Here is a 16,232-nt window from a genome sequence, read left to right as displayed (position 1 = left end):
AAAATTAGCACAATTAATTATTGTTGGAACGGGTCATATTTTGTGATATTGCAAAAGTCTTTTTTACCAAAAAAGAAAAGAAAATTTAAATTCAAATATAAGAAAGTGCAACTAATAGTCATCTTTAAATTAAAAATGTATACATTCCGAGGTTGTCTTTGATGATTCCACCTTTGTTTTAATTATTTTTACCCTTCTCAATGATGATATAGACACAACAAAGACATTTATCCAAAAAGAGTGTGTGTGTGTATGAACTTCCTTGTTTAGTGCATTGGATAATATGTCTGCAAAGCACTTGTTAATTTCTTCCTTATTGTGGTTTATTTGTTGATTAGGTTGTCATGGATATTTTCGTATCATTCGTAAGTATAGTAGTTTAGTTATTTAGAAAATAATTATTGTTTTGTAGTTCAAAGTTTAAAATCTTATTTGTTTCCATAAAACAACAATTTTAGGTACTAGTGTGTATTTCTATGTTCGTGTAGGAATGGTGTAATCTTTAATATGTTCGTGTAGGAATGGTGTAATCTTTAATATAAAGTAAATTATCATCCACCGACTTTTGCTTTAAACCTGAAATTAAAAGTTTAACAGATGATATTAAAAAAGAAACTAAAATTCAAACTGTAAAGACGGACTAGTGTCTTATAACACATGTTTTAAATATTTGTATATGAAAAGAAAAAATAAGAAGTGTATTTAAATAAAAATGAAAGTACAAAAAGGCAAATCCAATATATACTGATGGTAAGTGCTTATCTTTTATCTTTAAAATAAAACGTTTTAGAATATCCACATATCTATAAAATACTAGGAATTAGAACGTTCAGAGCAGAATTTCTTGTTTTGAAGGTACAATGAAAAACATATCATGTACTTTGCACATATCTTAATTAAAAGAAATGTTCCGTTTTGTGAATGCAAATGTTATTGACAGTAATTACAAAGGATTGCGATCACCGCCGCACTTATTTTCCATTTCCATTATGATTGAATGTTGTTTCATATACTAACTTTGTCCTTTGATTGCATTTTTATGTCTCCCCTTCAACGAAGAGAGATATTATGCTTAAGTGGTCAAACAATTAATTTGTAAATATAAAAAAAGAAGATGTGGTATGATTGCCAATGAGACAACACTCCACAAGAGACCAAATTACACAGAAATTAACAACTATAGGTCACCGTACGGCCTTCAACAATGAGAAAAGCCCATACCATGTTCACTTCAAGACTATATATATTCTTTTTTGGCAAGGTAAGTCCTTTATTAATACAACTGAGTATTTGCCCCTTGAGGTCATGATCCGCCCCTCATATCATATATTGTAAATAAATGCAACAGTAGTATATCGCTGTTTAATAGCAATAATTAGATTACGCAAAAACAAATCCGGGTAACAAACTAAAACCGAGGGAAACACATCAACACATGAACTACAACAAAAGCAAACACCAACATACATAGAAACAGATTGTCTGATATTAACTGCCATTTTCCTAACTTGGTACAGGACATTTTACAAAAAATGGTGGATTGAACCTGATTTTATGGCTAGTCAAACCTCCCGCTTAAATGGCAATGTTAAAAATACAGCTAAAATGACAACACAACGTGACAGGAATACAGAACAAACAAACGCAAGAACACTCAGCACAGAGAAATACATAAATAAATAATATAATAATACATTACAACATGTAAACGGCAGAATAACAACGAACACCTCCCATGAATTTACGACTGTGAAATATCTCAAAAAAGTTGGTCACATCCCACCTCTTGACCATATATAGTCGTAATTTCCTTGATAAGACATTTGTAGTTCGTCATCAGGTTTGTCCCGGAGGAAAAGTCCCGCCCCTTGCTTATAGCTAATTGTTGAATATCTTGATAACTGTTCATATCCCGATCCCTAGAATATATATTCCTCAATTGTCCCAACAAGACTTTTATGGTACACCATAGATATCTTTTGCTTTGGGTCATGCCTTGTCTCATTATATCTGTAATTATTAAATATATTCAATATATATTCTCAGTTGTCATGACTTAATCTTTCAGCGCATACACGTGATTGTTGTGTCTTTTCATTACTGGAGTGATAGGAGAAGCATAAGCTTTAGTATACTACAACAGTTTCATCTAGTTTTCAATGAAATATTTTTTTACTTCATAAAAATCTCTTCTAACAAAATGAAATAATTTCGGGCCATTAATTTCAATGATATTAAGATATTTTGACCATATCCTTTTTTATTATGACTGGAGTTTTAAAAAACTGAAACTATCGTAAAATTGAAAACAAATGGACAAATCTTGGAAATGGATTTTAATTGTGAATATAATTATAAAGACCACTAAAATATGTAATAAAAGGGATATAATGTTTTCACCATATTTTAAAGCAAAATCTTCACTTTACAATATATTGTTGAAAAAAATACAGATCGAACTGTGGTTGTCTTTGGTGGATAGTTATCTCATAGGAAATCATACCACATCTCCTCATTTTTATAAAATCATAAATTTTCAATAGAAAGTACCAATTGACATGTTTTAGTTTTTAAATTCTTCCCTATTGCAGTTTAATCATTAATGAGATTGTTATTGATATTTTTTCACGCATCCGTAAGTTTAAAATTAAGATTTTGATTAAAGTTGAAAAATGTTTTTATTCCTATAAGAAATAAATGTGAATGTTAGTGTAACATGTTTTGAACTCAAATTACAAAAAATGAGAACAACACTTTATCAATTTCATACAGTCAATACATAGGTTTGTGTTCACTGCTACAGTTAATTATTTTTCAGTTTGTTTTCTGTTTTATGTACAAAAGTCCGTTGATTCTAGGTTGTTTAATGAAATGGCTTATTATCCATTAAATCTGCTGGGAAACACATCGAATGTAGGCAAGAAATTAATGTAAATGATCGGGCATATTGACATATCCTTACTGTTAATAGTTTTCTAAAAAGCACTAAAACTATAATCAAATTTGTACTAATGGGAAATATCTTAAATGTAGTAATAAATTAAAAAAAATAATAAATAATACAATTCTAAAGCAATACAAAAATGTAAAAATATTTTCACCAGATTTCTACCCAAAATTGACTGTTGTAATTAGACAAACAATCAAGATAAATTGTCCATGATCTCATTTGTTAACGGTAATTTAATTCAGACGTTGCTATCTCTGACAGCTATCTTAAATGAATACTGTTAAAACAGTGTTTTTTTAGGAAACATCTTGGCCTCATTTTAAAGCCACTGACAAGACGATAAATAAACTAATTTTGAAATCAACTTTCTTACTTTCACCCGATTCTGTTGTAATTGTACAAACAATCAATTAAACATTGTCCATGATCTCTATTGTTAACGGTAATTTGATTCAGACGTTGCAAAATCTGACAGATATCTGAAATGAATACTGTTGAGTAATTGTTTTGTTAGGGAACATCTTGTCTTCTTTCTAAAGCCATTGACAGGACAATGGAATACATAAAAATTTGAAATCAACTTTCTTATTTTCACCCGATTTCTATCCAAAATTGACTGTTGTAATTGTACAAACTATCGAGATAAATTGTCCATGATTTCATTTGCCAATAGTAATTTGATTCAGACGCTGCAAACTCTGACATATATCTGAAATGAATAATGTTGAAACAGTGTTTTGTTAGGGAACATTTTGGCCTCTTTCTAAAGCCACTGACTAGACGATAATAAAACTAATTTTGAAATCACCTTTCTTGTTTTTCACCAGATTTCAATCCAAATTTGACTCTTGTAATTGTACAAACAATCGAAATAAATTGTCCATGATCTCATTTGTCAATGGTAATTTGATTCATAAAATTAAGAATGGAAACGGGGAATGTGTCATAGAGACAACAACTCGACCAAAGAGCAGAGAACAGCTCAAGACCACCAATGGGTCTTCAACACACCGAGAAAATTCCGCACCCGGAGGCGAGTTTAAGCTGGCCCCTAACCAAAATGTATACTAGTTCAGAGAAATGGATGGCACACTAAACTCCGAAATATACAAATAAATGAAAGTTTAAAAAAACATACAAGACTAACAAAGGCCAGCGGTTCCTGTCTTGGGACAGGCGCAAAAATGCGGCGGGGTTAAACGTATTTTGTGAGATCCCAACCCTCCCCTATACCTCTAGCCAATGTCGAATAAACAAACACACAGCAATAGAAGAAGTCCGAGTCCGATGTTAGAATAGGTAACAGAAGAAAATAAGCAAAATGACAATGATTTATACTTGTTTTCTTTTGGTCGTTTTTCGTTTTTTGCCATGGCCTTATACCAACTTATGAGTTTATATGTCCCTTTGGTATATTCCGCCCCTCAATTCCAACGTTTAAAATTATTAGAATAATATTTTATATAATTCATTTTTTTTTTCATTTAAATACCAACATTTTCTTCAGAAATGTTTGTACTGGTGTATTATGTGTTCGTGCGTGACAGACAGAAACTACATACTGTATCATTTGTAGACTTTACCTTTCCCTTTTAATGAATAGATTATATAAAAAAATGAGATTTGGTATGGTTCATACTTGCTGTAATAATACCAATCAGCAGATGCTGATAAAGCTATAAATATCTTTTTCTAGGACCTTTGATTGGTTAATTCCTCTAAGGTATGACTATTTGATAGATTGTGCGTGCGGATGAGTAACAATATGGTATACATAAATTTTTATTTTTTAGGGTCATTTGTACTGACTTTTAGTTTTATTTTAATATAGTTCAAACAACCTAACCTGGGGTTTTCCAGAATGCCTATTTTCACCGTCTGTTTATCTATTAAAGTACTTTCTACAAATTATAAAAAGTATATCAATTTTTTTCTCAGTAATTTAAATGTGTTTTTATCGAGAAATGTGCTTTTGAAAATGGACATCACTGGTTTCTTCTATATGCCATTTTTCATTGGTAAACTAAAAACACAAATAGCTTTCGCCAATAAAAGTTCTTTTGTTGTCATAAAAAACTATTTGATATTGGTATATTTTTTTCCCCAAACAAAATATTATATTCAAACATTTTTTTACCTATAAAGTACGTTTGAAGTGTTTCATATATATTTCATTGTTTGCCATCTGTTCTTCCTTTTTGACTTTTAAAAAATTCTATATAAACTGTAATGACAAAACAAAATATAGCAAACTTTGCACTTAAATATGATTAAAGCGTAAATATGAATGTAAATTTTCATTGATAAGTATATCATAGACGTAATCAAGCTATAAATAACAATGTTGGGTTTAGGCACTTTGGTGATACCCTTTTCTAAAAATAATCTACACTTCCTTGTTTCGACTATGACGATTTATTTAATGCATTCACGTCTCAAGCAAGAAATACCATGTAGAAGGTATATTCCGTAGAAACGCGTGGTATTTATAGCATTATATGCAAATCATGTATATCAAGAAAATAAAATTATTCAATTTGGTGATATAAGTCATACACAAATTCAGCAAGAATAAAAAGAGAAAACACGAAACGACAGTATGAAATATAACTATGACAACTGTTTAAATGGATTGCTTCTAAAGTTTGACAATTGACAATGTCCTACCCACTTTCGTTAAATGCCGAATCCTCGTTTATAAATCATCAAAGTGTTTTAACAAGTATGACACGGTGGCTGTCACTTGTGTAGTAGAAACTGCTCACCCAAACCTAGCATTTCAGTTCACGAACTGTTTTTTTTTATTGGGTTCGTATGGCTCAGTTTTAGTGTTCCGTGTATTGTCATGCAGTTGTGTATTTCATGGTATTTCATGGTTTTCTGTTTACCCAATGGGTATCATCTCCGCTATTTTCATAGAAAGTGGCATCAATTATGTGATCAACAAAATTTATTCAGCATTTTTGTCAAATTGAAATCTTCACTTAGAACATTCAAAAGACATAATATAGATAAGTCTGCATGGCCAAAATCAGTATTTACACTACAGAGATTTATCCTGCTGAACTGACTTTAAATAAAGCTAATATTAACAATGAACACTGCCCTTTCCTTGATCTTGATATCTATATCTTTAACGGGAAGCTTATTACTAAAATCTATGATAAAAGAGATGATTTTTCATTCTGTATTAGTATCATTCATTTTTAGATGGTGACGTTCCCTTGGCACCATCTTATGGTGTTCATATATCTCAACTTGTTCGATTCGCTCGTGTATGTAACAACGTATTTGATTTTAACGAAAGAAATCTCTGTATTACTGAAAAATAATAAGGATTTTCGATATCACAAACTTGTTAAAACATTTACTTAATTTTATCATCGGTACGAGGACATCATTCGTAAATATAAAGCAATGTGCAGACATTTTATACGTTCACGTATTTCACATCCTATCTTTTATGACAATATTCTATACAAAACGCAAAAATGTCGTCATTCATCTAAAAGCTAACCAAACCTTTAAACAGACTATTCGAAAGGGATATAGTTACGATACTGTTGTCAGATCATTAAACATGGCATTTTTTTGAAAAGTAATATTGATTCACTCATAGGGTCTTTGCATCGAAAATAAACACATTTGTTCTAAAACCAGTTGTTGGCATGATACGGGTTACGTTCTTCTCGTATATTTTATGATGGTATGATACTAAGCCCCTAACGGGAAGGATTGTTCTTGATTTTCATATGATGAAGACATAATCTTTCAATCAGTTTATTTGAGGTGAGGAGCTGGCATGTCAACAATTGCTAGAAGTCCTTTGTCAATTTATGTTGATAAATGTCATTTTGCTTAGCTTCTTCTGTTACCTATTCGAACATCGGACTCGGACTTCTTTTTAACTGAGTTTTATTGTATGTCTTGCTGTGTATTTGTTTATTCCACATTGGCTAGAGGTATAGGGGGAGGGTAAGGATCTCACAAAACATGTTGTACCCCGTCGCATTTTTGCGCCTGTTCGAAGTCAGAAACCTCTGGATTTTTTTAGTTTTGGTTCATTTATATGTTTTGGAATTTAATGTGACGTCCATTATCGCTGAACTAGTATACATTATTGTTTAGGAGCCAGCTTAAGCCCGCCTCCGGGTGCGGGATTTTCTCGCTGTGTTGAAGAACCATTGGTTACCTTACGCTGTTTTCTGCTCTTTGGTCGGGTTGTTGTCTCTTTGACACATTCCCTGTTTCAATTCTCAATTATACATATACATAATAGCAGAATGCGATTTTGACTATTGTTTTGAAACTACAAAAGATAGAGATACCTGCTGAAATCGTCAGTCAACTCTTTTCTTGATTAAGTGCCTTAAATAGCAATGTTTACCATTTTTGTGCCTTTTTTGTTATTATATTTATAGATTAAATATATATATATATATATATATATATATAGAGAGAGAGAGAGAGAGAGAGAGAGAGAGAGAGAGAGAGAGAGAGAGAGAGAGAGAGAGACAGACAGACAGACAGACAGACAGACAGACAGACAGACAGAGATATATATATATATATATATATATATAAAAAAAAAAAAAAAAAAAAAAAAAAAAAAAAAAAAAAAAAAAAAAAAAAAAAAAAACGTCTGAATAATAGTCAACGATTTTTCCCACGAGGGCGCTGGATCGTTACGAGTAACGATACACGTACACAATAAATAAATTATATAAACGCCTAAAAAGTGTACACAACAACACCAATAACAAAAAAAGGAACTATAAATGTAATTATTTATAAATATTTCGGATAACAGATATCCTTCATCAGTAAATATGATTGTGATGTTGAATGAATCATATATCAGTCTACTTAGATTAAACTATACAAATCTTGAAATTTATACAATAAAAATGTCAAACCGAACATCAGGTAAGACGCTTGCACAATTCTAAATATGTGTTAAACACGACATAGGTTATATGACTAATTACAACAGAGAGTTCAAATATATGCTTTAAATAAAAATAATAATGTGCGATATGAACTAGCACAATTCTAAAGCTTTAACGGTGACGACAGTTATGATGTTACAAGAACGATTGCGTCAATAAGAATTCCAAATAAACAGCACTGAACGATCTAAATTTGTAAATATTTCAAATTTGACAACGGTAGAGTAGTTGCAACAGAGTCTGTGTATTTAAACATCGCAAACAAACGGCCGTTAATATATAATAATAAATTTTGACTAAGGTTAACTAGTTGAACGTGGCTTGGTACTTTTACATCCCTCAAAAAATTAAGCAATTTAAATCTGTTGAATATACCGATTTAAATTGCTTAATTTTTTGAGGGATGTAAAAGTACCAAGCCACGTTCAACTAGTTAACCTTAGTCAAAATTTATTATTATATATTAACGGCCGTTTGTTTGCGATGTTTAAATACACAGACTCTGTTGCAACTACTCTACCGTTGTCAAATTTGAAATATTTACAAATTTAGATCGTTCAGTGCTGTTTATTTGGAATTCTTATTGACGCAATCGTTCTTGTAACATCATAACTGTCGTCACCGTTAAAGCTTTAGAATTGTGCTAGTTCATATCGCACATTATTATTTTTATTTAAAGCATATATTTGAACTCTCTGTTGTAATTAGTCATATAACCTATGTCGTGTTTAACACATATTTAGAATTGTGCAAGCGTCTTACCTGATGTTCGGTTTGACATTTTTATTGTATAAATTTCAAGATTTGTATAGTTTAATCTAAGTAGACTGATATATGATTCATTCAACATCACAATCATATTTACTGATGAAGGATATCTGTTATCCGAAATATTTATAAATAATTACATTTATAGTTCCTTTTTTTGTTATTGGTGTTGTTGTGTACACTTTTTAGGCGTTTATATATATATATATATATATATATATATATATATATATATATATATAGAGAGAGAGAGAGAGAGAGAGAGAGAGAAAGAGAAATACACAAACAAACAGACAGACACAGATAGATAGATAGAAAGAGAAAGAGACTGAGAGAGAGAGAGAGAGAGAGACAGACAGACAGACAGACAGACAGACAGACAGACAGACAGACAGAGAAATAGATAGATAGACAGAGAGAGAGAGAGAGAGAGAGAGAGAGAGTGGGACAGAGAGGTAGAGAGACAAACAGACAGACAGACAGACTGACAGACAAATAGAGAGAGAGAGAGAGAGAGAGAGAGAGAGAGAGAGAGAGAGAGAGACAGAAGATCTGCAAATAAGTCAAATTTTGTCGAAATCGTTAATAGACTCATGATATGTAATTGTCATTAAATAGAAGATCGAAAGAAACTGCAAAAATAAAAAATTATCATTAATACAAGTTCATCAAAAAAGAGATTTTAGTCATGAATAATACTCTAGTCTACAATGTTGGAGAGTGTTCATATATGCAGATGCACATGGACATAGGTGAGCGACACAGGCTCTTTAGAACCTCTAGTTTATGAATGCATTGGCATTCTTTATCTTATTTTCATTGTTTTTCCGTTCGTTTATTATTTTGGTCGGTTTTTTGTTTTGGTTTTTTTTAAAACCTATTACTTTTGATATTAATTAAGATCATTCGCAACCTAAAAAAAGTATATAGATGTAGGAAGATGTGGTATGAGTGCCAATGAGACAACTCTCCATCCAAGTTACAATTTATAAAAGTAAACCATTATAGGTCAAGGTACGACCTTCAACACGGAGCATTGGCTCACACCGAACAGCAAGCTATAAAGGGCCCCAAAAAATTACTAGTGTAAAACCATTCAAACGGAAAAACCAACGGTCTAATCTATATAAAAAAAGAAACGAGAAACACGTATGAACTACATAAACAGACGACAACTACTGTAATCAGATTCCTGACTTAGGACAGGTGCAAACATTTGCAGCGGGATTAAACGTTTTAATGGTACCAAACCTTCTCCCTTTTCTGAAACAATAGTATAACATCACAACATAGAAAAACACACTATAAAATATCAATTGGAAGGCTTAACTCAATCAACAAACGTAAATTAACACACAATGAACGAATAAATTTGACCTGTGACACCTGAATGCAAATACACAGTTAATAAAAAATTACAAGGGATAAATAATTAAAGTCAAAAGTAAATAAACAGGTATAAACAAAGTTAAAGTATGATATCACTGTGAAATTTCAAACAATTTATAGAAAATCATCACTTTTGAAGAAACCTGCGTCATATTATACACAGGTAAACGAAAATAATTTTGTTGTTAAGTATACTTCTTCTTCTGTGTGTATAAAATCTTCCGTTTAGGAATACCAAGAAATTTCTTTAATATATATTTGTTTAATTCATTCTACACTGCACAATTAAGATTTCGACCAGTTCGGCTCTATCGCTCTCCTGAAAGTGTGTAAATGATCATTCAACCGAAAAGCAATGTAACTTAACCTCCTTCTTATCGAAAACAGTCGTGAAATCCTGTAAAAGGGGTGGAAGATAGCAAAGGCACAATAAAAACTCGGAAGATAGCAAGGGAAATATAAAATTAAAAAAATCGAGGAGAAACCGACAAATTAAGTCATTTTTTTATCAATTTAATTTGACATGGAGTGGTCAAATCTTCATTTTATCCCATTTCTCTGACGTCAGTCCATTGTTCTTACAGTATATTATATTTCAAGAATCCACTGACCACTTCGTTAACTTAAGATAACTTATCTTATAACTTTAAACTTACGATTTTTTATCCTCACGAGTGGCATATGAAGGGTTCGAACTCGCGCGTATTTTCTTCATAATCAGTAGAGTCTTCAGTCTATGCATGCTACCGTTATACCACGAGTGCTGACATAAATCAATATTTAACTAACACTCTCAAACCGCACAACTGTCAATACATGTCAATAAACTGTATATCTGTCTCAGAGATAATTCGCTTTTGTTATATAATAAAATATATATACTATGTCTGGATTTGTTCATGTTCTTTTCAATTTTATTTAAATTGTTTTATTTTGGGCGTTATTTTTTAAGGAAGATTATGTTCTACATTTGAACGTTCTTGAGTATAATTATATAGCAGTATGGAAATATCTTTACAAAATGTTTATTCACGATGTCAGGTTTGAACATTGGTCAATTTTCAACATTGTTATAATAAACCGATGGGTCTTTATACGATTGTGGCTATTACACACTAGTTCTAAACACTAGAGAATCAAGGAATTGTATATATTAGTACAATTCTTTGATTAAATAAACAACCATATGCCCATTTCACTTGTCATTTTTAACGTACAAGGGCTTTTCCTTTTCATTATAGCAAATGCTTTCTTGTGGTTTTAGTCTTATAATGATATCGAACTATCAATAATTTTTTCTTTGTTTGATTATAAATGGTCCAAATATACATCACGTCAACTTTGGACGGACTCTAGTTTGAATAAAGTGTGATATATAAGCTACGACCGTAAAACTACTTACTTGACTGAAAAACTGTAAAATGAAAATGAAGTATATAATACCTCTAAGATTAAAACAATATTTTTATGGAGAAAAAAATTACAATGAAAAATGTTCAATTCGGGTACAAGGTTTGAACTTGGTACAGTTAATATCACAGTTATGTCTTTCGGTACCAACGACTAGACGATCACGGATATGAACAGCTTGAATGTAAAAGTAAAAAATTGACATAATTATACATTGTACATCTGTAGCAAGAGCAATTCTACTGGAGATTCAGAATGCGTACCACAGAAACTAGTAGTTTATTGACTGGTTTACGATGCAGGCCAAATGTAATAACATTAAAATAATCTAAACTTAATGAAAGGGAAACAGTTCAAACAAAATTCATGTATAATTTTATTTATTTCGGGAAGCACCATTAACTGGAGCAACATGAAATTGTAGTATTATGGCAAATACGTTATATATATGTATTTGACTTAGTACGGGTACATTGTAGGCAATCCTTAATCAGCTGTAAACAAACACAGATTGTTAAATACTATATATGTTAATTTCAAAGGTTTCTAAATTTTGGTAATTAGAATTTTTTAACTTTTCATAACAAGATAAATAAATTCTGTATATTTATATATGTCTTTTTGAATAAATCATAAATACCAAAATCTATATAGTTTAAATACTTTGTAATGATAAAACATTAAATGAAATATAAATATACAAGTATGAAATCTGGTAATAAAAAGGGGAGCTAACAACCCATTTAAGTTATATTAAACTTATGTTAACTTAAATATAGACGTGAACACTGTGGATATAATCATTTCCAGCTATTATAGAATAAAAAAGACAAAATACGAAATTATTTTTATGAAATTCCGTTGATTCATAATGATTGTCAAAACATAAAACAGACAGTCGCTTTACTAGAAATGGGTTAAGCTAGAGAATTGATAAGAAGTGGTGGATTCGGAAACGATAATCAACTTGTGACTAAAGTCGCTCGTTGATTATCGTTTACGAATCCACTACTTCTTGTCAATTCTCTACTACATAATGTCTGCAAAATTTTGAATTTCATTTCTTAAGTTTTAGTGAATGATGATTTCTATCTAATGTGATAACTTCTTTAGAAAGTTTAAATTTGTATATGTCGTTTATACATTTATTTCTCTTGTCTGAGGGAGATATGAAGATTTGTTCCCCCCGAGAAAATTCATATTCACAAGGGCTTCGCTTAAGGGAAATATGACTTTTCGAAGGGTGAACAAATCTTCATATCTCCCTAAGCCAAGGGAAATGAATGTTTTTTTTTAACTGCATATACTTTTTACTTCTTGAACATACAATACTAATTTACAAACACCATAAACATTGATGAACAGTACCGATCAAAAGTGCAGAAATGATTTATTCTATGACAAGTTTTGTTTCTGCTTTGGTTTGTCTGAAATAATATTGACGATCTTGACTATACTATCGCTATTCGAAAAAAAAAACACATTCGAAACGTTACTATACATAAAACCGCACGAGGTAGACCCGATGTTTCCGATGTTCAGAGGAATATTATACTTAGAGAGGAATATGAAGTTTTGTCATATAAGTACATGTCGCTCTTCTTGATTTATATTTATATGATTATATTTTTTTCGATGAAATAAGAAATTTTTTTAAAGATTCAGTCCACTAACATTGAGCTCTTGCATAAAGCGATTGGTATTACTCATTTTAATTATAACTAAGTTGTCACAATAAACACTTGTCAATCGTATTCTAGCTTTCTTGCGGTCATGCAAAATGCGATATAGAGTCTTGATAATTATGTTATTAACCTCTAAAAAAAAATCTAAACCCATCATTCCCTTTCACTCGGTTTAATCTAGACAGAAAATATGTCTTTCTCTCCGATTCATTTTCCAATCCAATATAAAATTCCAAATTATATCCTTTATTTTTTTTTTCAAGAAATCCCCGCATTTCAATCTCAAAAGAGCACATGGGCAAAATGATATTGTTTTACTATTAATATTTTACCAATAATTGAAAATATCCTGCTCTTTAACACATGGAGACTATTTTCTTCTCTTTTCAATAATGCTTTGTCATATAGCATCGATTTCATAACCGTAATTTACTACGAGTTTTTACGTTACTTGAAATCCATTTAGTTTTGTTGAATTTTGGCCTTTTCCCGTTTAGAGATTCCAAAGATAACCCTTTTGTTATATCGTAATTTAATTCTGAGACCGAAGCTTTGATATTTAAAATTAAGAACTTCGCAACATTATCTTACGAATTTCTTATATCTAGTAACGTGGAGTTGTTTGTCATCAGCAAACATGCATATTTTTGTTTCAATCCTCACACCCACAGGGCACAATACATGTACCATGTGTCTGAATCCTTTTTATTTCCTCTTATTGCACATTACATTGGTTCTGCTTGCATATGCATTCAATGGGTGATATTGGATAAAACTCTTCAGCCGAACAAGTGATCGAGATATTTTAAATTATGTTCTTTTGTTTTCATACATAATACAGTATCATAAAGCGGCATTTTAATCCAATAATATTGTCATATTTATACATAATAAGTTTTGTTTTTAAACGATGCCACAGTTTGTTAAACCATTTTTCTGTTCTAAATTAAAAGAAAAATTTTGTAGATAATTCACCTTCTTCACATTTAACATAGTCTATTTTCATCGTGATTGATAAAAATAAAAATATGTAGATCTGGTATGATTGCCAATGAGACAACTCTGCAACAGGAGATCAAATGACGTAGAAGTTAACAACTTTAGGTCACCGTTAAGTTACATTTTCGTAAGAAGAAAAAAACCTTTAAAACAACTAAATTCCTTTTGAATCATAACTCCAAATATCAATATTAGTTTTCGTACCATCTGTATCCTGAAGACAAATGATTGTTGTTGAATTGGCCTTCAAACTGATTTCATTCGAGCGTCACTGGTGAGTCTTATGTAAGTTAAACCTGTGTATACCATACTAAATGATGAGCTTCGCCCCTGAAGGTACCACTAGCCCAGTAGTCACCATTTCTGTGCTGGCATGAAATGTAATTGATACTGTCATCTTCATTTTTTGAATGTTCTGTTGATAAATTGTTAAATTATTAAGAAACTAATGTTCCAACTCCCTAAGGCAAAGTTGACGTAAGATGAATGTTTTTATTCTGTACAGGTTATTTTTTAGTCAAATAGCTCCTAACATAGCAGCGTATTAAAGTATCTTAGACTTTCATTTTTTTTAAGTTTGAGCGTTCCTGTTTAAGGTAAATCCAGAAGTGCGCTTCGGACGTCCAAAATTTATAAAATGTCTACATTTAAAATCACTCGAAACACTACCAAGGCATAGATAGCCTTAGGTAAATTCGGTATAACTTTTCGAAACTCTTTGATTCTTTAATGCTCTTCCAATATGGTATTTATTATGCCTTCAAACATATATGATATTGCACAGTCTATGTGTTCATTAAGTACCACATATATACTGCAAAGTGCAAATGTACTCTTTGCCTTACAATAACGAACAGTTGATCAATTAACAACTGTGCAATACTTCATCGTTTCGAAATATAAAATAAATCAAGTGTTTAAAATGTGTAAAAGTGTTATAGAGACGAGAGAATGTCTCCATCGTAAACTGGTAACTTTTTATGTTATTTGTTAAATGTAAATATTTTGTCTCCAAGTCAGAGTAGATAATTATTATTTTTTTTTGTTTTTTTTGTAATTTCTGCCAAGAAATAACTGTAACATTTAGAAAATCCAAATATTTATATTCTTGCTTTGATCAGTTTTGAGGTCAATGGAATTTATTACTTTTTAAATATTTAGTTCTGTTTAGTAACTACTTCTAGACAACATTTGGTGAGGATTATAAAATAAATATATATCTTAGCAGAAACAATGAATAAGATGCAAATCAATTCCAATAAACGATGTTGAAATTAGAAAAACGAAATTTAAACTGTGTGAATAAAAGGATTGAGATCTTGGTTATACGTTAATGAGACAGCAATCTGATGACAAAAACAACCAAAGGACATCTACAGATGAAGGTTCAGATTTTGTCAATAAACAGATGTCTACACTTTGTCAACTCGTAACAGTAACGAATCTATATAACAATTGTGTGAATAGAATAAACAGAAATAATAAAAGATCTGCCACTGAAACCAAATTCTCCAAATAACGTCATTATTAAGAAGAAATCCGGAAAAAAAAAGTTAATATGTCAAAAGTACCTAACCTTTTACTACTTTAGTATTTTTTGCTGAACTTCCAAGTAGCAGGGGAGACAGTTTTGACCAGCTCGGTGAACTGTTAATTTCGGATTTCGATTAAATCTTCTATGCAATTAGAACTCGTTAAATTGCATCTGAATATAGAAAAATGATATATGTACTAGTTTTACTTCCAGAGATTTAGTCAATTGAAGATTTGTGAAAAAGGTCTATTAATACATAGAATGTAGGTAAAAAGCGGCGAAAATATGCATTTTATAGTTTGTTCTTATGTTGTATTGTTACACCACTGTCAAAGTACAAAGGAGGGTTTGGCGCCAGTTGACATGTTTAACCCCGCTACACTCTGTATGTGCTTGTCCCCAAGTCAGGAGCCTGTGATTCAGTGGTTGTCGTTTGTTGTTGTCTATCATATTTGTTTTTCGTTCAATGTTTTATACATTAATTAGGCCGTAATTTTTTCTTGTTTGAATTATTTTTGCATTTGACATTTCGGGTCTTTTATAGTTTA

At 31.0% G+C, this 16,232-nt stretch overlaps 1 protein-coding gene across 1 annotated transcript in view; it reads left to right on the top strand.

Annotated features, from left to right (window-relative positions):
- The first annotated feature begins 259 nt into the window (after positions 1–259).
- LOC127710118 (uncharacterized) overlaps positions 260–16,232 on the top strand; it is a 61,658-nt gene continuing 45,685 nt past the window's right edge. The window contains exon 1 of the mRNA XM_052215862.1: positions 260–365. The gene's annotated coding sequence lies outside the window, so the exon portion shown is untranslated. The remainder of the gene's footprint in view (positions 366–16,232) is intronic.

Source organism: Mytilus californianus, unplaced genomic scaffold, assembly GCF_021869535.1.
Source record: "Mytilus californianus isolate M0D057914Y unplaced genomic scaffold, xbMytCali1.0.p SCAF_7, whole genome shotgun sequence".
Lineage (NCBI taxonomy): Eukaryota > Metazoa > Mollusca > Bivalvia > Mytilida > Mytilidae > Mytilus > Mytilus californianus.
The sequence above is the reverse complement of the archived record's forward strand: the minus strand, read 5'-3'. Positions and strand labels throughout refer to the sequence as shown.